The 23,056-nt window shown below is 44.1% G+C and overlaps 1 protein-coding gene across 2 annotated transcripts in view; it reads left to right on the forward strand.

Annotated features, from left to right (window-relative positions):
* Positions 1-2,953: 2,953 nt before the first annotated feature.
* STON2 (stonin 2) overlaps positions 2,954-23,056 on the forward strand; it is a 154,286-nt gene continuing 134,183 nt past the window's right edge. For both annotated transcript variants that reach the window (XM_012758290.3, XM_012758310.3), the window contains exon 1: positions 2,954-3,092. The gene's annotated coding sequence lies outside the window, so the exon portion shown is untranslated. The remainder of the gene's footprint in view (positions 3,093-23,056) is intronic.

The raw sequence follows: 23,056 nt of genomic DNA on the forward strand, positions 1-23,056 counted from the left end.
CACATAAATAGTGATATACAGTATGTGGTCTTTTGTTTCTGGCTTCTTTCACTTGGCAGAATGTATTCAAGATTTATCCATATTGTAGCATGTGTCAGTACTTTATTTGTTTTTATGGCTGAAAAAATATTTCTTTTTTATTTTATTTTTTTCAGCATATTATGGGGTGAAAAATGTTTCATTATATGAATATACAGTAAGTCCTTGCTTAACATCATTGAAACCAATTTTGCCATAGGCTAATTGATATAAACAAAAATTAAATTCCTACAGCATATTTCTGGTCACAAATCATCACCAAACTTCTACATAAAGACCAAAACAGGCCAGGCGTGATGGCTCACGCCTGTAATCCTAGCACTCTGGGAGGCTGAGGTGGGCCGATTGCTCCAGGTCAGGAGTTCGAAACCAGCCTCAGCAAGAGTGAGACCCCCATCTCTACTATAAATAGAAAGAAATTAATTGGCCAACTAATATATATAGACAAAATTAGCCGGGCATGGTGGCGCGTGCCTGTAGTCCCAGCTCCTTGGAAGGCTGAGGCAGAAGGATCGCTTGAACCCAGGAGTTTGAGGTTGCTGTGAGCTAGGCTGACGCCACGCTTATTCTTCTCTCTACCTGACAGTGCCTGACGTACACAGAAACTACCTTTTCACTGTTGGATTGGATGATCACTTTGACCCACACCAAATGCCCACCTAGTCTGGAACTGAGGATGCCCTGTTGAAGATCAGGATAGGGGTATAGTCCTAGTCTTCTTAATGCCATCCTATTAGACTGTCAGGGATTTTAGTCACTCAATTCACATTTATTGAGTTCCTACTGTGTTCCTGTACTAGGCCAGGCATTGGGGATACATTGCTATGTAATGCATAGTCTTTCAGTTGGAAAGACAGCCATTTAAGCAGATCTCTACAATCCTGTTGTTTAGTGCTATAAGGGAAATATAACACTGGTAAATGGTTCACTATCTCTGCCTGGGAAAGTAGTGAAGGACTCAGAGAGGAAGGGGTATTTTAGTTGAGTCTTGAGCATTAAGTAGGACTCACCAGGGAAGAAATGTGCTGCAGGAGGCAGACCTCAGTGAAGCATTTTGCTAGATAAGACAGGGGATAAATGATATATAAGCAGTTCCTGCCCACAAGAATATTTCAGGGTGGTTGTGGTGGATCCAGATTTTTCCTTCACTTGTCATCCTTCCTTCACTTGCCATCGTTGGGCTGAGTTTAGTGCCATGTGACCAGGCTTGAGTAGTTTGACAAACTGCTTTGGTCAGCCTAGTTTTCTGGCTAACCACTCCTTTGGAGTGATAGTATGACCAATCCAAATGGAACTTCTGTTTTGGCAAAAGCCACAGCTATGCAAGGTGTGCCACTAAAATTGTGGGCTGATGTCTCCACGTACTTGAGATGCTTGGAGAAGGATGCTCATGAAAGAACTTTCCTCCATGGTCTACACCCTATTGAGCTCTGGTGTTCCTAAAAAGTGAGGCTCAACCAATGCCCAATCCATCTTTTCAATAGAAAGTGAATAAACTTTCCATTGATTTAAACTGGAGAAAACTGAGTTAATTTCCTCCTAGGGTCTTGGGTTCCTAAAAATAAGTGACTTTAAGCTCATACTAGGGTAAGAGTCAAGACTGCTCAGGGCGGGTCAAACTGGTTTTCACTTTGGTCTTTACTTCTCAACCAAGCCAAATTTCTCACTTAAGGGTTCTGTCAACCTAGAAGAATAGAATTAGAGGGAAATGCCTGTAGAAAAATGGTTATATATTTGCTTTCAAGCTAGTAGTGCAACCAAAGCCAAAGAGCCTAAAATATAAGCTATGCTACTTATTTCTACTCATTGCTTATTTGAGTGTTGAAAGGTGGTGTTTTGTGAGTGGTGGCACAAAGGTCTGGTGGCACTCAGATTTACAGTGGCTGTTTTTATTGTTTAGAAAGACTTAGTGCGGGTGGGCAGAAATGTTGGGGGACTAAAGGCCTACGCGGGAAGAGATGGAGGATGGAAAAATGATTCCCTCTGGCCACTCTGTTCTAACTTGTGCCTCTCCACCACAGTGTGGAGTGACTGCTGGTGTGTGGTTCGAATGACAAGCTCTCTCCAGATTCAGAATCAGTGTCACTTGCCCACAAGTTTCACGAGGCATGTGGATGTCTTTATGACAGCCTTTTTCTGTACTTCTAAATTAATATATGTAAAGCCCTTGGAACAGTGTCTAGCAACTAATATGCTCCATAAAAACCTTAGGGTCATTATTGTTATTATTATGTAGCCTCATCTACCTACCTAGGTATTAAGCTCCTCAGTTAATCAAGATCTCAGTCTGTCGCTCTCACCACGCCTAGCGCAGTGTTCTCAGCAACTTGTTGATGCGTTGGGACCTTGGACAAGTCACTTCCCCTTTGCAAGCTCCAGAAGGACCACCTAGAGATTGTATGTAAAATCCAATCTGAGTCCACAAAACTATTTCGCGCTCATTGCTTACAAGCCACTGCCCTGAAGCTTACACCGTTTGTATAGTACAAAGTATCAAACACGAAGGTGCAGTCCAAGCCTCATGTGGGACTGAGGCCAAGGGAGCAATGATTCCCGCGTCTCCGAGGTCCCCATCTCCAGTGTGGGTGGGACTCCAGGGCGCTCGCCATTCCCCGCCACTCCCGTTTCACTCCAAGCGACGCTCTCCGCTTTGCCTGGTGCGTAGACGGCCGGCTCCACTGGGCGCGGTGGGGCCGGGAACCCGGCTTCTGCCCCAGGAGCCGGGCTGCGGGGCGCCGCGGGGCCGCTAGGCTGCGACGCGGGAGGCTCGGGGAGCAGATCCCGGCGGCGCCCGCCGGCCCCGCCCCCGGCCCCGGCCGCCCAATCAGGGCGCGGCTCGGGCGCGCGCCGCGGCCAATCGGGAGCGGCGGGAGCGGCGGCCGAGCCGGCTGGCGGCGAGCGAGCCCGAGAGTCGGGAGCCGGCGGCGGCGCTGCGGCGGGGAGGGAGCGCGGCGGGAGCAGCGGGGCCGGGCTGGGATCCTGGGGCCAGACGAGCGGGCTTTGCTGCGGCCGCCTTGTCGCCAACGCCCGGGACCCTGCGGACGGCGTCGCAGGTAACCGCGCCCGGCGGCGGGGGAGCGAGCCGACCCCGGAGAGGGACCCTGCAGGTGGAGCGGGCGGGGGGCTGGCCGTCCGCGAGGTCCTAGCGCCGCGGCGCTGCCCCTCGCCCGCGCCCCCAAACCCGCGCCCCCGAGCTTGCCTCGGCCGTGACAGTCCCACGAGCCGCGGGCGTCCAGAGGTGGGAGAGGCTGAGGCGAGTCTGCCTGAGGCGAGTGGGGGAGCACACCTGCGACCCCCGCACCCGGCACAGACACTTCTTGCTAACGGTGTCTTAACCCGAGGTCCAGGTCGCCCAGGACGTCTTCGTTGGCCCGAGTAGGGAGGCGACAACAGGTGTCCCTGGGGACGGTGTCTTCTCCCCCACACCCCCTACGCCTGGAATCCCGGCATTGGCGTCCGCCCCACCTGCGGGGTGTCGGGAGACAGGACCCCAGCCTGGCCTCTCAGGCGCTCTGCCCGCTGGACAGCGCCCAGAGGCGGCCTGGACCCGGGGCTTTGGATGGAGTTTCCGACTCGCGTTGCCAAGCAATTTGCAGGACACCCGCCTCTCGCTGGGACGAAGAGAGTTGAAGATGAGGCTGTGTGTGTGCGTGTGTGTGTCGGTGCAGCCCCTACTGAAAGGAGCTGCCTGAGGGCTGTGAGTGAATCATTAACTGGTTTTGTGCAGCTCCTGGCCTCTGCCTGCCCCGCTCCTCCTCCCCCCTTCCCCCGCCCCGCAGGTCCTTTCCATGCTCTGGGGCCTCCTTCTCCTGATCTGTAAGGTGGTGATAATGATTGCACTTGCCTGACAGCGTTGTTTTGAGGATTATATTAGCCAGGAGCGGATGGTCTTTTAAAGAGTAAATCAGACGTGTCCAAACTGGCCCAGCAACCATTTGGAGCTCTGAATAGCTTTCTACATTTGAGGGGGGGGGGAATGCTATTATTAATGTTACTGATGGTATCTTTTAAAGGTAATATATCCTTGGGGGTGGAGATAAAAAAAAACGGATCCATTGAAATGGTAAGAGAGATAGATTCTGACTAGTAACTGAGAAAAGCTTTGTAACTCTTGAAGAAATCAGTGTGAATGTTGTGTGAAAAGAATATCCTGGTACTCTGTTAATTGCTCATCTTGTATTAGTATGGCTGATTTTGGGGGAAATATTTGAAGGTTTTTACAGTTTTCACTCCTCCCTTAAACAAACAAATTAGATAGACGGAGGGAGAGAGGGAAAGAGAGAGACAGAGAACGCAACCACACAACAAAATGCCAGCAGCTCATAGAAACCTAAAAATGCAGTTGCTACTTTTAGGCAGTCATGTTTTTTAGGTGATTTTCCCCCCCATGTCTGACCTGGGTGGTCTGGTTCAATTCTTTGCCACTGTGTCACTTTCCTTTACTTGTTTAATCTGAAAAGTTAAAGATTTTGGCCACATTCATTTTTCTTTTAAAATTTAAAATATCAAATGTACCAGACCTGCTTGGAGTTCTGAACCTTCTGCAACTTGCTTCCTACCCTATGATAGTCCCCAAAGTACCTTTCCAAAGGTTCTCTAGGGTGATGTCAGTGAGAATCTGCCTGTCTTATCACACCATACTACCCCTATAGCATGGGACCTAGGGAAGGGACAAAATGCCCTAATTCTTCTGAGGTCTCCACTGCTTTTGCCGAGAGCCTTGGAATAAATACATCCATTTAGAGAAAGTGATTATCATCTTTGGGGGTAAGAAGCCCACTTCCAGATGCAAATCTTTCAAGTCGCAAATTAATGTGGCAGCCCTTTCAGCTGTTGATAAGGACACTTTTACTGTCTCCAGTGGAGTGGGAGGATCTGAAAGCTTGCTGCTGCGGATGGGGGAAGGGGAGGCTTGTGTGGCTAGGCAAAGACTGCTGAGTTCAGAGCCAGACCTCCACCTGGTGAGAGCTATAGCTGTGACACGCTGGGAAACGTGGACTAGCTGTTTTGCTGTCTTAAGCCAGTCTCTCTTGCTCTGTAAAAGGGGGAGTTGAATTTTTAATTTCTTTATTATTTTTTAGAGACATTGTTCTAAGGATAGCACTAATGAATGGAAAGCCCCTAGCACAGTTCCGGGGACGTAGTTACAGGTCTGTAGCAGCCAGAGGAGGTCCTGAAGATGAGAGTGATCGGCTATCCTGGGAAAAATAAAAAGGCTTAATTGAGAGGTAACACCTGAGCTGAGTGTAGAAGGATGAGCAAGCCTCTTGCACAGACAGGTGAGGTAGAGTTGAAAGGAGGGGTAGAGCAGAGGGAAGACATTCCAGATCGAGAGGAATGATCAAAAGTGCTATCATAGCTTAGGCTAAATAACAAATAACCCCCAAATCTCAGTGGTTTACAACAACCAAAGCTTATTTCCCACGTATGTTGCATGTCCAATGTGGGTCCGTTGTAGCTCTACTCCTCCTCTGTCTTCATTCTGGGGCCCATGGAGGCTTAAGAAACTGCTTCTTTTGGGGACAGTGCTGACCTCATTTATGGCAAAGGTAAAAAGAACATGACAGGACAAAACTATGGCACTTTAAGTCTGCTTAGAAGTAGTAGCCATCACTTCAGCTTCCATGCTGGTGGCCAAGGTAAATCACATGGCCAAGCCTACTGTCTGCGGTATGGGGAAGGACAAACCTGCAGACAGGCAGCATGGCTGAGTAGGAGGGAAACTGTGGAAGGAAATAAGGTCAGGAGATGGCCCAGTGGCAGATGATAAGGCCCCAGTAGTTTGGGACTTCATCCTATGGGCAGGGAGCAGCCGCTGAAGAGTTTTAAGTTGGAGTTTGACAGGATTAGATTTTCAGGATAAGCACACATCTCAAGTGGGAATGTGGAGAGAAGATTGACATAGGTGCAGATCTCTCTGTCTCTGTCATGTGACTTCAGATTCCACTACTGTAGAAACTGATCTGTCAGGTACTTGAGTGGCTTGCTTGCTTCACAAGTCCTCTCCCAAAATGTACATGCTCTCTCTTAATGTCATTGTTTTATAATATCATCTAAAGCAGCAGTTCTCAGGCTTTGGCGTGCATCTGAGTCACCTGGGGAGCTTCAGAAAACACAGATTGGTGGGCCCCATTCTCAGAGTTTCTGAATCAGTCTGGGATGGGGCCTGAGAACGAGCATTTCTGACAAGTGCTCAGGTGATGCTGATTCTGTTGGTCCTAAGACCACACTTTGAAAACCACCAAACTAAAGGGAGAAATAAAGATGTGCTTGAGGGAAAGAACTGAGTAGAAAGGCCTGGTGGATGCAGGAAAAAAGCTGGAAGGTCTCAACATTCTCCATGTAGCAGTTTTGCTGAAGGCTGACTTTGGCCATGAGCAGTGGGCTCTGTAAGAGTGACTTGATCTCTAGGTTTATATTAAATTGCAGATGTAATCCTCATAGTGAGGAAATGAAAACAGTTCAGATTCAGAGAAGTGAGAAACATACAAGTGCTGCTTTGCCCCCTCCCTTTGTAACTCTGCCCAGACTGCCCATCCTGTCATCAAGCACACACCCTTTTGTCTGGCTCCAGACCTCTCACTCAAGCTGGCCGACATATTCCAATCCTGACCCATCACACTTCTTGTCATTCCAGTTGTAATTTCTTCTGGAGCTAAACTTGCCCACTGGGTGGACATTTGGCTGAATTTTAATATAGTCAGACCAAGAAATTGTTCACTTGAGGTCACCTTCATGAATAAACATCTGTACCATGTGGTCATGCAAATTGTGATCAAGCCCCCCCCCAAGATAAATAACCCCCTCAGGACTCAAGATCATCCCATAGTTTGGCTTATGCTAATAGGTGGAGCAAGTCGCTACAGTTCCCCTGTGACTCATCACTCCTGTAACGACAGAGCATTCCAAACGTGGATGTAAAGGAGAAAATATGTTGGTGTGTAACATAACACAGGAAATAAAATACAGTGAAGGTTTCTTGTAAGGTTTATTGTAAATACTTTTGAGACACACCAAATGTGGACACACCAAAAGTTTGAACTCTGTCTAGGGTCCCAATAATCAGTGGTTTGCCCACATGTGACAAACAGCATGTGAATGCATGAAATATTTTCAGGGTCCACAATTTAAATGCTGGCTAGCAAGTCAGAATAATTGTTTCAAGGTGGAATGAGTGTAAAATAGTTTATTGAGTTATGGACAAAAATTCTAGAAACTCCACTTATTGTATTTCTATAAAATAAGAAATATTATGGTGAACCCAAGCTATAAAATGAAGAGAGTGAAATTTGAAAAAACCGTTGTCCCAATTGAGACATGACAGATGAATCACACCTTGAAGGTGTGCTTTTTGAGACAGGAGACTTCCTCAGGATTCTGTACTTCCAGAGGTACATGAGAAAGCTCGGGACCATGTCCTCTGTCCAGGAGGCCTGAGGCCAACTGTTTCCTTCTCCAAGTAATTTTGGAAAGCCAGCTGTTTACCCACTTCCTGCAGGTGTGGTCTCAGTGGTGCCTTCCCTTGGCCAGCTCTACAGTGAACTATGGCAGTTCCCTCCATCTCAGGTCTCCAGGAGACTTGGCCTAAAGATGCAGCAAACAAAACTCTAGACTTAAGTGTCAGAGCCAGTGAGAGAAGGGACACTTGAACTTGACAGTTGGGATTTAAAATGTTGAACATACTAATTGGAAAGTGCTACTGTTCCCATTGATAACATTTATCCAACAATTTAATATTTAAGAAATGTAAGTATCGAATCACTTGATAAATAGTATCTTCTCTATATGTTTATATGGAATAAATGCTATCATATATAGCTCATATATATATTTTTTCACATGTCTAGCAATTTCAGGAGACAAATTTCTAGTGTTGCTGTCTTTCTGAAATGCCGTAACTAAAATAGGAACAGTTGGCCAAAATTCTGTAGATAGAAGGGCAGGTGTGAAAACTCGAGGTAGCTTGAATTTTTCATTCATCATGTATACCTCTGTCACCAAACTGGCCCCATACTAACTTGGACATGTGCCTGAAGTAGCCTCACTAACTGGAAAAGGGTGGTCAATGTTCCTTGTGATGTTTAGTCGCAATAAGAGGTGTGAGGAAGCCTTGCAAATTGCTAATGGCCCAGTAAAACCTTTGGAAGGCAGCTTGATGTGAATGGGATTGATCATCTTCTGGGTGCAAGGTTCTGAGGTTGTTATGGAGAATTCAGAGAAGTATAATGCTCAGTCTTCAGATACAGCGTTTATTTTGAGAAGAGACATAGTATTTATGCAAAATCAATGATAGTTAAATAACAGTGAGACCAATAGTAGGCATATAATCAAAGAAGGTACTGAGTACTAAGTATAGATAATCAGAAGGTACCTGAATTCTGACAGGAAATCTTTCTAAGGTGGTGCTGGGCTGGGAAGGTTCATGGAGAAGCAGTTACACTGGGCTGTAACAGAAGTAGGATTAGCTAGGTGGGAGCACTGATTTTTATGGAATGGACCTAAGTGAACTGTGTCTCTGAATTGATCCACAGCCTGTTCAGATCCATTGACTAGACTGCTGTATCTGGAGTGAGGGGTCAGTAGAAGGGAGTCTAAGTTAAGTGACTTCTTAAAGTTTTCCTTTCTTGACTGCCATCTGACTGATCTGCAGGCTTGCATAACCTCCTAACAAATAAAGCCATTCAGTGGTTCATTAGTATGTGAGTAACACTGGCCTCTGATTCGACCTTTTAACATGTTCATTTTATTAATAGGAAAGCACTTAGGAGCTAAGGATGTCAAACTCTATATAAATAAAATCTAATCCCATCGTAAACTGTGTCAAACTGGCAGGCAAGTTGGTGTTGCTCCACTTCCAGTATGGCCTGGAAAGGTCAAGTGGCTTGTTTAAAGTCATGCATGCAAGAATCCCCTGACACTTGGCCTTCCCTCCCCTCACATGGTGGTGTCTAGCTTAAGTTGCTTCAGAGGTCTCTGCAAGGATGGTGGCACTAAGAACTTAGGGCACCTGTCATCTAGTTATTATTTCTCCAGCCAGTATTCCACCCCATAGAGGTTCTCATCAATTTTAAATTGGGGGTGAGATAATTATACCCTTCTTTTCCAGGCTTAACCCTGGCTGTCATTGAAAGAATGTACTGTTTTAGTGCTGTGGGTCTGTGCAAACACACCATCTGAATGAAATGGCATTCTCAAGCATTTTTCATGCCAAATGCCAACTAGTATCGCAGGACTATCAGTGGCTTTCAATCTGCCTGAACTTTGAAGTGAGACACCAGACCCTTACCAGCTTGATAGAATCACTCCACTGGCTGCTTTTTGAAGTTAAACTAATTGCTTAAAAAAAAAAAATGAGATGCTTTAAATGAAAACAGATTTTCTTTCACTGTTTGCTTTAGAAATTGAATATATTTGTCTGTCTTTCCTGACTTAAGCTTTTGAAAGAGAAGAATTATGATGCCATGGTTAGGTGGATAAAGCTGGGATGGTCTGTATTCAGTGGCCTTATTCAGTTACACATTGTTTAAATGTTGTCTGTTGTGTGAACCCAGAGCTGCCAAAAGTATAGCTTACTTGTGGATTCCCCCACACTTGCCAAACATAAAAATATTAATTGTAAATCATCCCATGTCCCTACATTGCTCTCCGCTTCAGACTTTGAGCAGTTGAAGGGCGTGAAAAGCTTTTATCATTGTTGAAATTATTATCAACATCACTATCAGTAGCTATCATTCATTGAGTTTTACTATGTGCCAGTTCCTCTGTTGAGCAGTTTGTGCCACATTGTCTCACCTAATTTGCCCTAAAGGCTGTAAGGTCAGAAGGAGGAGTGTCTCATTTCAAAGATGAGACATGCAGAGGCAGGGGTTAAGTAATTTGTCAAAGGCTAATGGAGCTGGGCTTTGAACCCACCCCTCTTAATCTCTTCACTGGACAAGCTGTGCCCTTAGTCACTATGCTATTATATCTGGAAGCAAAAGGAAATGTGCTGGAAAGAGTTAACAGGGGCCGTCTGTCCATTCTGGCCACACCCTCGGAGATCTTGGAAGGAGGAAAACTGCCCTTGTTTTCTGGTTGTCAGTTCCCTATATTAACAGGGCAGTTGAAGCACACTTTTTTCTCTTCTTTCCCCTATGTCATCCTTCTTAATATTTTTGTTATAATCTCCAACAAAGGAGTGAGTGAGAGAGTGGAGATCTATTTGAATAAATGCAGCATGTCTCTCAGTCACTTACCCATCAACCTAATTGGCATAGGCGGGGCTGTCTTGTTCTGTCTGCAGCAGCCAGGCCTGGTATTTGCTGGCTCCTCCAGCTGTGCTATCCATCATGCTCAGGGCCCCTGCAGCTCACATGCTCTGCTTTTAGTTGGTTTTAAGTTCCTGATCCCTGAGCAGGCCTTGGGGAGGCAGTTCCAAGGAGTCAGAGCTGTTTGCTGTCAGATATCAGGCTCTGGTCTGGGTGACTTGGCTGGTCACAGCGCAATCCTCATGGGACCAAGGGCTTAGATTCCCTGTCATTTGGTTGCCTTTTTTCTACAAAGGGGGTAGAGAATATGCACCCAGTCAGGCCAGGCACTTTGCAAGGGGGGTTGGGGGCCCTGGCTAAATGAAAGCCAGATAAGAATGTAGGTTCATTTACACATATATGTCTCTACTGACAGGAAAAAAAAATGTTTACAGGATAAAAAAGTATGTCTCATGGATGGAGCATGGTGAAGCAGTTACAAACACAGACTCTGGAGCCACACTGTGTGGGTTTGAATTGTGTGGTCTCACGTAAGTTATTTAGCCTCCCCCTAGCTGCAGTTTCTTTATCTCTGTAAAGGGGACAAAACTAGAACCTACTTCATAGAGTTATGAGGATTACATGAGTAATTAAATGAGTTTTAAAACATTTTGACATCAGCATCTGGGAGATAGGAAGTGGTACATAAGTATTTATCAAATAACAAAAAAAAAGTGGTAGGTGAACATCATGATATGTATGTTAGACAGTGCTGTGTTAGATGAAGCTCACGTGATTACTTCAGCAAAGGTATTTGTGATAAGTACAGGCAAATGAAATCCTATTTAATGTACTATGGGAACTAGCCATTTAAAAGGATCATATGAAAAATATGTCCATAAACTGCCTTTTTGTAAAAGGAACATGGGAGAAACAGTGTAAGAGGAAAAGAGAAGTCATGGATGGATGACTTGATGTTTTTGGCCAGGGATACTGGAAAGATACAGCTGCCATCATCTTGGATGTGGAAGGCTTCTGCTGTAGTATTTTTGGAGGAGGGAAAGTCGCCGTGAGTTTTGGATATGTTACATTTGAGTGGGTTGTTAGACGTTGACGTGAAGACGCTCAGTGGGCACCAGGTGGAGTCAGCTGAGAAGTCAAGGCTGGAAGCATCTGTGTGGGGGTCCCTACTTTCCATGTGGGATCTGAATATGTCAAGGAACGAAAGTAGTCAGAGGATTGTACCAGAGGGCATTCCAGCTCCAGGGGAAAAGTCAAGCTCACTCTAGTTTTCTACTTTGTTCTTTTCTTCACTTTGCCATTGTATAATGAAGTGTGGACCAGCTGGTATTTTCTTTGGATAGTTTTATCATTTGAACTCTATAATGCAGCAGTCCCCAACCTTTTTGGCACCAGGGACCGCTGTCATGGAAGACATTTTTCCATGGGCAGGGAGGCAGAGCTCAGGTGGTGATGTGAGCCATGAGGAGTGGCTGCATGTCAGTGCTGATGATCTGTGTGTGCAATAACAAAACAAGAAAAAAAAAAAAAAAAAAAAGAGGAGTGGCTGTAAATACAGATGACAGACAGATGAAGCTTAGCTAGCTCGCTGGCCACTTGACGCTGTGTGGCCTAACCCCTGGGTTCCTAGATTTCATGGAAGACAATTTTTCCACAGACCAGGGGTTGGGGTGGGAATGGAGCTCAGGCAGTGATATCATGGCCCAGTTCCTAACAGGCTGTGTACCAGTATCTGGTGGTGGCCCAGGGGTTGGGAACTGCAGCTACAATAGACTTTTGGATTAAGACTAAGGTTGATACCATTTGACCTTTTACTAGCTTTGTTCCTTTGGGGCAAGATACTTTATCTCTGAGACTCAGTTTCCTCATCTGTGGGATGAGAACTGGTAGTTATTAATAAAAATGCCCATCTCCTAGGTGTAAGGGCTCAGTGTTACATTAATGCAGTGAAGCTGTATGAACACTTTATCACTATAAAATTTATTGCTTTATCACTATAAAATTCTCACTGTTCATGTCAACATGTTAAAAGTGAGGAGCAGTGATAGCTCACACATGTTTAAAGCCCTTTGCATTTTCCCCGAACTGAAAACCACATTTTAATGTAAGTCATACTGCTACTATTTTTCTTCTTTTTTATTAAAAATAAAAGGGAAGCCAGGGAGATGCTGCAATAAATTCCACACGCATATGTCAGTTACTTATGTTTCCTCTGTAATTGAAACAGTGCAGGCAGAGATCAAGTCTGGCCTGTGTATGTGATATTGTTACATGAATCACAGGTACACAAACATCCAGAGATCTGAAAACTGAAACACAGAATAAAAGAAAGACCCCTGGCAAAGACAGGGTTTCAGTATTCTACACACAAACTTCATACTTGCTCTCTACCACTTTGAGCCAGGTAAAAAAGGTTCTCATTCTTTACTAATATGCTAATTGATCTCTCCTGTTTTGAATTGAAGTTTTACACTTGGTTGGAAAACGCATCTAAGCCACTTCATTTCATTCTGCAAATGATATTATTCTGAATCTATTTTTTTTTTTAAAGAGTCTCCCTCTCAAAGCTAAGTAAGAATCCAGAGATAGGGAGAATCACATTCTGAAGTCTTGTCTCTACATTCTCTAATTAGTATGTCTGCTGTGTTTGCATTTATGGTTTATATGCTTTGAATTTGTGGCTTTTCTGTTTTGCAAGAGTTACTGTCAGTGAGACGTCTACTAAAAGAAATACTACTATTAGTGGTGTTGGGACCAAATATATGTAATGGTGTGGTTTGTTTCTAAATCCTTCCTAGAGTTTTTGAGAAACCTTCTCCAGATGGATGTGGGTGATGTGAGAACCGAAAGAAGAAAACATTAGAAACCCTAAGCAGAAAAATTAATAGGAAAGAGCTTTTCTTTCTGGTCTTTCAGGTTGAGGAAGTAAAGAGAATAGGCATAAATGGTGGGAAATTTCCATCAACTTGGAAAAAACAATAGAATAAATAATTCTTAGCTACTAGAATAAAGCCCAGGGAATCACAAGGTCAAAGGATCCTGTCCCATTTTTCTGTGGTGACAGCCTCTCCTCCCCCTACAAGGAACGCCTTACCATTAAACAATAGAAGTGTCCCTGAGAAGTTGAAGAAGTACATGCAAATGGAATTTTCATAAATCAAATCATTTTAGAAGTACACCAGTGATTATCCTTTTCTATTTTCCAAATTTTCTTTAATGGGAGTATATTCATTTTATAATAAAAACGTATAGCAATTAGAAAAATAAATTTAAAAGAAGGAAATAAACTAGGAGTGTGGTGACACATGCGTTGTCACCATTTAAGGGTGCTCAGTTGCTCACATTTTAGAATGTGAGAATTCTTTTATCCTACAAGTTGTGACACTTCCTAACATATCTACTCTCCAAATTTACACTTTATAAAAAGGGATGGGATATCAATAGTGCATTTCATATATCAAAATGCCAGACCCTACTCTACCAAAGCAGCCAGCCCTCAATCAACAGATATTCGACTCTCACGCTGTGCCAAGCCCACCCAGTGTGTCCTGCTTCCTCGTGGCTGTCCCTGGCAGTTGGAGACACTCACGCGCCACTGCCTTCAGTCAGCAGACACGAACTTGGGATGTGTCTGTGTCTTGTTTGTGAGAGGCCTGGTTCACAAGGATAACGTCCCAATCAGCCCAGGCCCCCGCACAGCTGCAGTCCAAGAGGCCTGCTGCCGCAGCCTGAGTTTCAGCGTTGGCTGGCTTGTTTTGGTTTTATGCCTGTGTGTCTGTTTTGTTGGGGGAAGAGGGAGGGGAAGGATTCTCAGAAAAGAAAAGGGAAGGAGATATCCTCTGCATTACTGAAAACGGAAATAAGGAATTATCAGTTCAGGGTCAGTAGAAGCCACAGTGCCTGGCTTCCTTCTGCTGTGCTCCTCTGGAATGGTTTTGTTTTGTTTTGAAAGGGCTGAAAGTGACTTAAGCTAGATAAATTGTTCTAGGGTGGCAGCTTTTAACAGGGAGTCCAGAGAGTCCTAGGGGATTCATGGATGGACTTTGGGAAGAGTGTCTGTGAAGCACTATAAATTATAAATGTTGCATGTATGTGCATTTTCCAGAGACAAGAGTCTCTGGCTTAAATTATAACTCAAAGAGATTCAGAGAGCTATATTTTTGAAAAAAGGTTAGGAGCCAGTTCCAAGGAGAGGCCTTCAAGTTTGAGTTATGCATCTTGGTCTCGGCCTCAACTCAGGAACTCTTCCTGCTTGGTGTTGTGTATATGTGCTGGCTGTATATTGGTATAAGTGTACAAAGCACTTTAGGGGCACCCACAGAAGCCCATGCTGCAGAAAGATGAAGGTTTCACTTTGAGTGCTGGAAAGCTGGAAATCCAGATGTCTTAGGTGTACCCACACATGTGCATGCACATACTGAAGCCTGTGCTGCAGAAAGATGAAGGTTTTACTTCTGTGAGTGCTGGAAAGCTGGAAATCCAGAAGTCCACAACCCCTGCAGTTCTGTCCCAGTGCCTCCTGTTTTGTCTGCTTCTCTCTCTCCAAGGTAGGGACTGGATCTTAGTCCTCTTTCTATCCCTGGAATTTTGCAACAATATGGTTAGCAATAGGAGATGCTTAATAAATACTTATTGAATGAATGAATGGGTGATGTTCTGTGATAATCAGGATTCTAATAACCCCCAGGAGCTCCATGAGCACAAATAACTCAGAGTCCAACAAGACCTGTTAGCTCATCTCTTCTATTTTCTGTGTGTGTGGGATTGCATACCAGTGTTTGATACCCACCTAGATTTAAACTTCCTGTTTTGGCTACCTCTTCAGCTTAGCCCCACCTATCTCTGGACCTCTCTGATGACTAACTAAGCTGGACTAAACTATTCTGCCATGAAAGGCTGCTGCTGGGGGTCCTGCCACCACTTCTGGACTCAGATGAAATGCCACACTGAAGGCATTTCATCTGGCTTCTCATCTGTTGCCAAAGGAGCCGGAAGATGCACCCCAAAAATGTGAGAAGTTGGGTCACAATGGAGTGAACTCTGACCAAAGGGGAGCAAGAAACTGGTGGAGCTGGCCCCTACATTTCCCCTTTGAGCACCAGGCCTCCAGTGGAACTCTGAGATGCCATAGTTCCCAACAGGCCTTTTGGAGATCAACAACAGTCAAGCAACAAGCTATGATTCCTGTGAAGCCAGCTAAGACCCACTCCGTCTTATATTTTCTTTCCTACCTCACTTCTCTTCTTCTCTCACTCCAGCTTCCCTGGGATTGCTATAAAGTACTGACATGGAAACTTGGTGCTGTCTTCTAAGGAATCTAGTCTAAGACACATTGAAACCTGCCACTGTTTCCCTAGACAGACATGGGCCAGTGGAGGTAGAAGAAGAGGGAGGAACACCATGGATCATCCAGCAGGGCTAAGCTGGGAGTCCAGGTCTTCAGTCATGGATCCTCTGTGTCCTTCCTTGTCCATGCAGCACTGAGTGGCATTGGCCACCCTCATTTAGGGGAATTGGGCAGATGGGTCCATTGGTAGAAAAAAATCCATCATTTGTGAACTAGTCCCTGTTCAGGCTGGCCATCTGTTCCACAATTTCCTATTTTTAAAAATCCTATTAAAAATCAAATTTATATCACTTTAATGTCAATGATATAACTGTGAAAATGGATTCTTATGAGGATATGTGATATATTCCGGGTTTAAACCCTAGCTTCAGCCAGTCATGGTGGCTCATGCCTGTTATCCCAACACTTTGAGAGGCCAAGGCAGGAGAATTGCTTGAGGCCGGGAGTTTGACACCAGCCTGGATAACATAGCAAGACCCTATCTCTACAAAAAAATAGAAAAATTAGCTGGATGTGGTGATGTGTGCCTGTAGTCCAGCTACTCCAGAGGCTGAGGGAGGAGGATGGCTTGAGCGCAGGAGTTTGTGGTTACAGTGAGCTATGATGACGCCACTGCACTGTAGCCTGGGCGGCAGAGCAAAACTATCTCTAAATAAATAAATAAATCTGCTTACTGCCACTTAGTACTTGTGTGACCTTGAGAAAGTTAGCAAACCAAGCATAGTTTCCTCATCTGGACAATATATATTAGTGGTAGCAGCTTATGTGATGAAGCTGTTGTAAAGATTCAATAAGATAATGCACATGGAGCCCTCAACATAGTACCTTAGAGAGGAAACACTCAAAAGACATTAGCTATAGTTGTTAGTATTCTCTCTTTAAAGTACAGTTTGAGAATCACAGAGTATTAGTGCCTGAATAGAAAACAAGTGTTTTTTTTTAATTTTTTTTTTATTTCGGCATATTATGGGGGTACAGATTTTAAGGTTTCAATAAATGCCCTTTCCCTCCCTCCCCCCACAAGTGTGAGTTTCCAGCATGACCATCCCCCAGATGGTGCACATCTCACTCATTATGTACATATATACCCGCCCCTCTCCCCCTCCCCCCTGCCCAGTACCCTATTACTGTAGTACCTATGTGTCCACTTAGGTGCTACTCAGTTAATACCAGTTTGCTGGTGAATATCTGTGGTGCTTGTTTTTCCATTCTTGGGATACTTCACTTAGAGAAAACAAGTTTAAGGTAAAATTTGTTTTAAATTTGTAGTGCTTAGAAAGATTTTATTGGGATTTCAAGAGGTATTTCTTGGTCTGGAAATTTTTTCTAGGGAGTGAAAACCTGAGTCCCAGTTTTAATTTTGCTAAAGCAGGTGGGAAGACATGATAAAAATCTTCCATGAAAGTAGTGTTTACCTGTTGGTATTTTATTTTGTTGGAAATGGCTGAGAACCACATATAGTTTGAGACTATTATACTTAATGTATATTTCCCATCTTCCGGGTATTTTTAAGGTCTTTGAAAATAAATTTATATCAACCCCAAATTAATAAATTTGTGAAGACAAAAGCAGAAAGGTGTTGCAGTGGTCATTCAGAGAATTTGTGGTAGAGAAGATCCCAGGAAAGAGCCTCTTGCTCCTCACCTGAGGTGAGTTTCAGTTTGTGCCAGGTAAATGGAAAAGTGCTTCTTGCATGGCAGCACATAACCAGGATGAGCAATGCCTACGCTGGTAATTTTTTGCCTTCTTTTACAAAGCTGTATTAAGAGTCATTAAACTTTAAACTGTAATCATGGTTTATTATTAACTTTTTGCAATTGAGTTTCCAGTTCGGCTGTTCTACTTTATTCCACAAATGCTTGTTGCTTTCTTTCTGCGTAATTGGCACTAAGCATTGGAAATGCTGAGAGGAAGGGCATAGTCCATCCTTCAAGGAGCAAATATTCCAGCAAGCTTTCTTCAGAGTCATCAGTGACCATCCAAGCCCCGTTATGTCTCTTTACAGCATTTGACGTTAGAGAGACTTCCTTTTTTTTTCCTTTCTTTTTTCTTTGCATCTTGCCATCCTTGCCATCCTGTCAACTGGGCTAGAGTGCAGTGGATCATCAGAGCCCACTGCAATCTCAAAGTCCCTGGCTTAAGCTACTTTCTAGAGTAGCTGGGACTACAGGTGCGCTCTACCACGCCTGGCTAATTTTTCTGTTTTTTGTAAAGACTGGGTCTTGCTATTAATATGTTACCCAGTCTGGAGACCTTCTTTTTTCTTGAAAATCCCCTCTTGCCTTCATGGCCCTGGAGACCTCTGGTTTTTCTCTGTTCTGTATGGTTCTGTCTCTTTAGGACTTACGTTTCCCCTTTCCAAGCCCCCCTCCTGTATGTAGGCATACTCCAAGAGTCAGTCATCTTCCTCTGTCTATCTTTTTACTTATGCTATTGATAACCTCTTTCATTCCCTTGGCTTCATATATCATCTTTTCCTCGATGACTCTAAAATCTAACTTTTTAGATTTTAATTTTTTTTGAGGTACCAAATCCAGATCGTCTACAAGCAATACTTGTTTCACAATCTTTGAATCTCAACATATGTCAAATAAAAGTTATTTCCCACCTACATCCCCAATTAATTGTGCAGTTTAAGGGGCTGCTCCTGAATTCATTAGGATATGTGCTGGGGCCTTCTTTGCTCTCACTTGAGCTGCTAATGACATTGCTATTTTAATCACCCAAGCCTAATAACTATTTCTTATCATTGATTCTTTTATTCTGTTGCATGATGAATACCACCAAGAATTACTAATGGCTGTAGGTATTTTCTCTGTTTTCATTTTCTTGTCAAAAGTTTTCTTCTGGGCCGGGTGCGGTGGCTCACGCCTGTAATCCTAGCACTCTGGGAGGCCGAGGCGGGTGGATTGCTCGAGGTCAGGAGTTCGAAACCAACCTGAGCAAGAGCGAGACCCCGTCTCTACTATAAATAGAAAGAAATTAATTGGCCAACTAATATATATATATATATAGAAAAAATTAGCCGGGCATGGTGGCGCATGCCTGTAGTCCCAGGTACTCAGAAGGCTGAGGCAGTAGGATTGCTTGAGCCCAGGAGTTTGAGGTTGCTGTGAGCTAAGCTGATGCCACGGCACTCACTCTAGCCTGGGCAACAAAGTGAGACTCTGTCTCAAAAAAAAAAAAAAAAAGTTTTCTTCTGAACATTCAACGTTGCCCTGCTTTTCCTACAGTGTGGATAGCAGTATGGGAGGGCGTCCACTGTTGTGGGGCTGATGGTTGTACAGCTCCAGGGGTGGTGTCAGATAAGGGTACACAGATTACGTTGCATTCTGTGTGAATGGCTCCCTGTTGAGTTGTGCAACATGGTGCTGTGGGAGTGCTTGGGTGAGAAGGGATGGAGTGTGGGTGAGGGCCTCTGGGATGCTGAAGACTTGAGTGGCAGGGAAAGAGTTGGGGGGAGCTGGCAGTTTAATCAGGACAAAGTTTCATTACTACAAAAGAAGAAAGGGTGGGGAAATAGTTCTGGTGTTTTTTATTTTTATTTTTTTGAGACAGAGTCTCACTTTGTTGCCCAGGCTAGAGTGAGTGCCGTGGCGTCAGCCTAGCTCACAGCAACCTCAAACTCCTGGGCTCAAGCGATCCTACTGCCTCAGCCTCCCGAGTACCTGGGACTACAGGCATGCGCCACCATGCCCAGCTAATTTTTTGTATATATATTTTTAGTTGGCCAATTAATTTCTATTTTTAGTAGAGACGGGGTCTCGCTCAGGCTGGTTTCGAACTCACGACCTTGAGCAATCCGCCTGCCTCGGCCTCCCAGAGTGCTAGGATTACAGGCGTGAGCCATCGCGCCTGTCTAGGGAAATAGTTTTTTTCTTCATCATCTACCTAGGGGAATAAAGCCCTGTGTTTTTCTAGACAAATTTACATTGAGCTACCTTGATTTAGAGTCACCCACCAAGCTTGAGATTTGTGGCCCAGAGCTCTATTTTCCTCTAATCCTTGTTGTTGGTATAGAGAGTGTTGGTAGGAGCTTCTGAAATGAAGATTTCATGTTCCTACAGCTATACTGATAAATTAGGATAATCCCAGGCTCTCAGCTGGACTTGAGATACAGTTTCCAATGGCCCAAAAGAGTTGGTGATGGCTCTGGTCACACTGCTGACCCTCATTGACTGGAATGGCCTAGGTGATTTGGCCGCACCAGGAGTGGGACATGTTGGCTGATGCCGGTAGCAGCAGTGTCTACTGTTCAGGGACCTCTGGAGCACCATCCGTGCAGGTGGCCGCCTCCTGCTGCACAGGCTGTGTAGGGCACACTCCATGGCCACTGCTTACACTGATGGACACATGGATGGGGCCCTGGGGTTGTCCTGAGTGGTGGTCCTGCCTCTGTACCTTCTCTCACCACTCATGTCCTGGCCAACCAATGTCTCACATTGAGCTGACCCGGCCATTTCCTGTCTCAGGCTGAAGCGGACACCACTACTTCCTTTTCTTCCCCACATTTCTAAGGTCTCCCCCTTTCCTTGCACTTTTACTTCCTGAATGCCATCACCACAGGAATGAAATCAGCAAATTCTTTCCCTCTCTCTTGACCAGGCTAACTCCTACTCATTCTTTCTTGGTAGAAATAACAATGGTAATAGATAACATTGATTGAACACTTACTATTCACTAAAGGTTTTACATGCAACATCTTTATTCATCCTATAGGAATCTCTGAGATAGATACTATTAGGTGAAACTTAGGCTTAGAGAGTTACAGAAATATTCCCATGATTACAGTTAGTATTGGGGCCTCTCTGAGGAGCTCGTGCTCTGAATCAGTAAGATGTGCATCCTCCTAAGACTGAGGTGAGGTATAGCCTCTTTCAGGAAGCCTCCCTGGGTTCCCCAAACCCCACCCCTGCAACCTTTGATCATGCCCCATAGTAACCTGCACTGTTATTCAAGTTCAGGCTTCTCAGAGGTGGTGGAGAGAGATGTATGTTCCTTGCTTTTTCTGAGGTTCCCAGAAAAATATTAAAAACTGAAGAAGTTCCAAGATGGGATTAGAAAAATGTTATGATCTTTTTGTGTATATTTCCATTTGATCAAATTAAAACCTTTCGTGTACATTTACACATATTGAAACCCACCATGTAATATAATTTTGCTACACACAAGGTAACTATAGAAGTTACAACGGATATTCATTGACCCCTCCCAGTGGAGTGGTCTGGTATTGGGACTTGAATTTAAAGTTGTAGGAGGCACATCTTCTTTCAACCCTTTCAGTGTAGTATTTGAACTCCTTAATGAGTATGAGGCTATTGGCTAACTGGCCTTTCTGGATTCTGGATTATTTATTTCTTTATCCCTAACATCTAGCATAGGGTCAAGGCTTGGCACATTAGAGGCTATTCGTGTTGGTTGGTTGAATGAATGAGTCAATGAATTGTCTATGAACAGTCTCAGAAATCAGGAAGGTTTTAGTTGGAATCCCAGCACTACCTTTTACTACTCTTTGACCTTGGGCAAGTCACTTAAGCTCTCTGGCCTCAGCTTTTGTCATCTCTAAAATAGTGATATTATTAATAATGATACCTATGTCATAAGGTTGATGAGAGGAGCAAAGGAGATAATGTACTTATCTATGGGATGACAAAAGTGAGCTGGTGCATGAATAGTGCTTGGGTCCAGGGCAGGTGGTAGGAAATGGGTCATGGCATCATTGTCAACAAGGCGAGAGCCACTCCAGCTGTGTCCCTTTCCTGTGCCTCTGCCTCCCCAACCAGCTCCAGAGAAGGACGATTGGTGGCCCTTGGAGAGTCTCCAAAGCACCTGGCTTTGTTCCCAGGGCCCTAAGCCTAAGCCCCTTTCCACATTTTGCCACTTGATCAACAACAATGCGTAGACCTTACTTTATAAATAACACTCTACCAAGCATGCTTACCCACATTATCTCATTTAATAATTATTCAGAATTTTAAAATTGCCTGTGGTGTCAGGAAATTCCTGCTCTTGTTATAACATGCCTGGCACCTGCCCCTCCCCTAATGGCAGAGTTATCACAGAGGATACATGCTCCTGTGTTCCTGTGAATAGTAAGTGCTCAATCAATGTTATCTATTACCATTGTTATTTCTACCAAGAAAGAATGAGTAGGAGTTAGCCTGGTCAAGAGAAAGGGAAAGAATTTGCTGATTTATTGAGTTTTTTGGCAATAATTTTGGTTTTTCAATTCTGGGATACAATGAATCTCATGGACAAATAGCCCATTTCAAACTCATCTGTTTCTGAGTAGCCTGCTTGGTCCAGGACCTTGAACTCCGCATGCCCTGGCATTTAAGAGCAGGACACAGCGGCACTCCTTCAGGGGGCTCCCCCATCTTCTCTGTCCATTTGGAGTCACAGGGTCCTGGGAGTTGGATGGAGCTTCACAGGGCTGCGTCCACCCTGCCCCAGGCACGTGAAGGCATTGACCACATCTCCTCTTGGATGACAGCCTCTCCTAGGTAACTAGATCCATTCTGTCTGATGCTGACTTTCAATTTGTATCTCCAGCCCTGAGCACCACACTCGCATGTCTAAGGGCCTTGTGGACATCTCCCTTAGATGTCTGATAAGCATCCCAAGTGTATCATATTTAAAAAGAAATGCATATTTTTCTTGCAAATCTTGACTTTTTCCCTCAACCCCAGTCAGTGGCACCATCACCCACCCTGTCCTCAGCCAGAATCCCATGGTCACTTCTCTACCTTTGCCCTCCCCCCATGTGGCATCTATGAGTAAGTCCTGTAGACTCTGCCTCTAAATATATCTCAGATAACACTTTTTCCCCTCCATCTCCATTGCCCCATCTGGATTCCAGGCACCACTTCTTTTTTCTTCTTTATAAAAGAAATAAACCACTTTATTCTCAGTGTTTCTAATATTTTAAATGATAACAATAAGAGAGTTTTAATGTTTTGATAAAAACTTTTGAGGGTCACAAAACAATCATGTTTTTCCCTTTGATTGTGAAGATCGCTTTGCATAGTTTAATTTGATTTTTAAAATTGTGTTGTTAAAGTACACATAAAATTTACCATCTTAAAAAAAAAAAAAAAAAAAAAAAATTTACCATCTTAACCATTTTTAAGGGTATACTTCAATGGCATTAAATACTTTCACAGTGTTGTGCATCCACATCCATTTCCAGAACTCTTTTTATCTTGCAAAAAGTTTCAACTTTACCTGTTAAACACTAACTCCCAATTCCTTCCTCCCCTTCCCCCCTGGCAACCACCTTTCTACTTTTTCTGTTCATTTGACTACTCTAGGTACTTCATATAGGTGGAATCACATAGTATTTGTCTTTTTGTAAGTGGCTTATTTCACTTAGTATCCTCAAGGCTCATTTATGTTGTACTATGTATCAGAGTTTCCTTCATTT

Source organism: Microcebus murinus, chromosome 6, assembly GCF_040939455.1.
Source record: "Microcebus murinus isolate Inina chromosome 6, M.murinus_Inina_mat1.0, whole genome shotgun sequence".
Classification (NCBI taxonomy): domain Eukaryota; kingdom Metazoa; phylum Chordata; class Mammalia; order Primates; family Cheirogaleidae; genus Microcebus; species Microcebus murinus.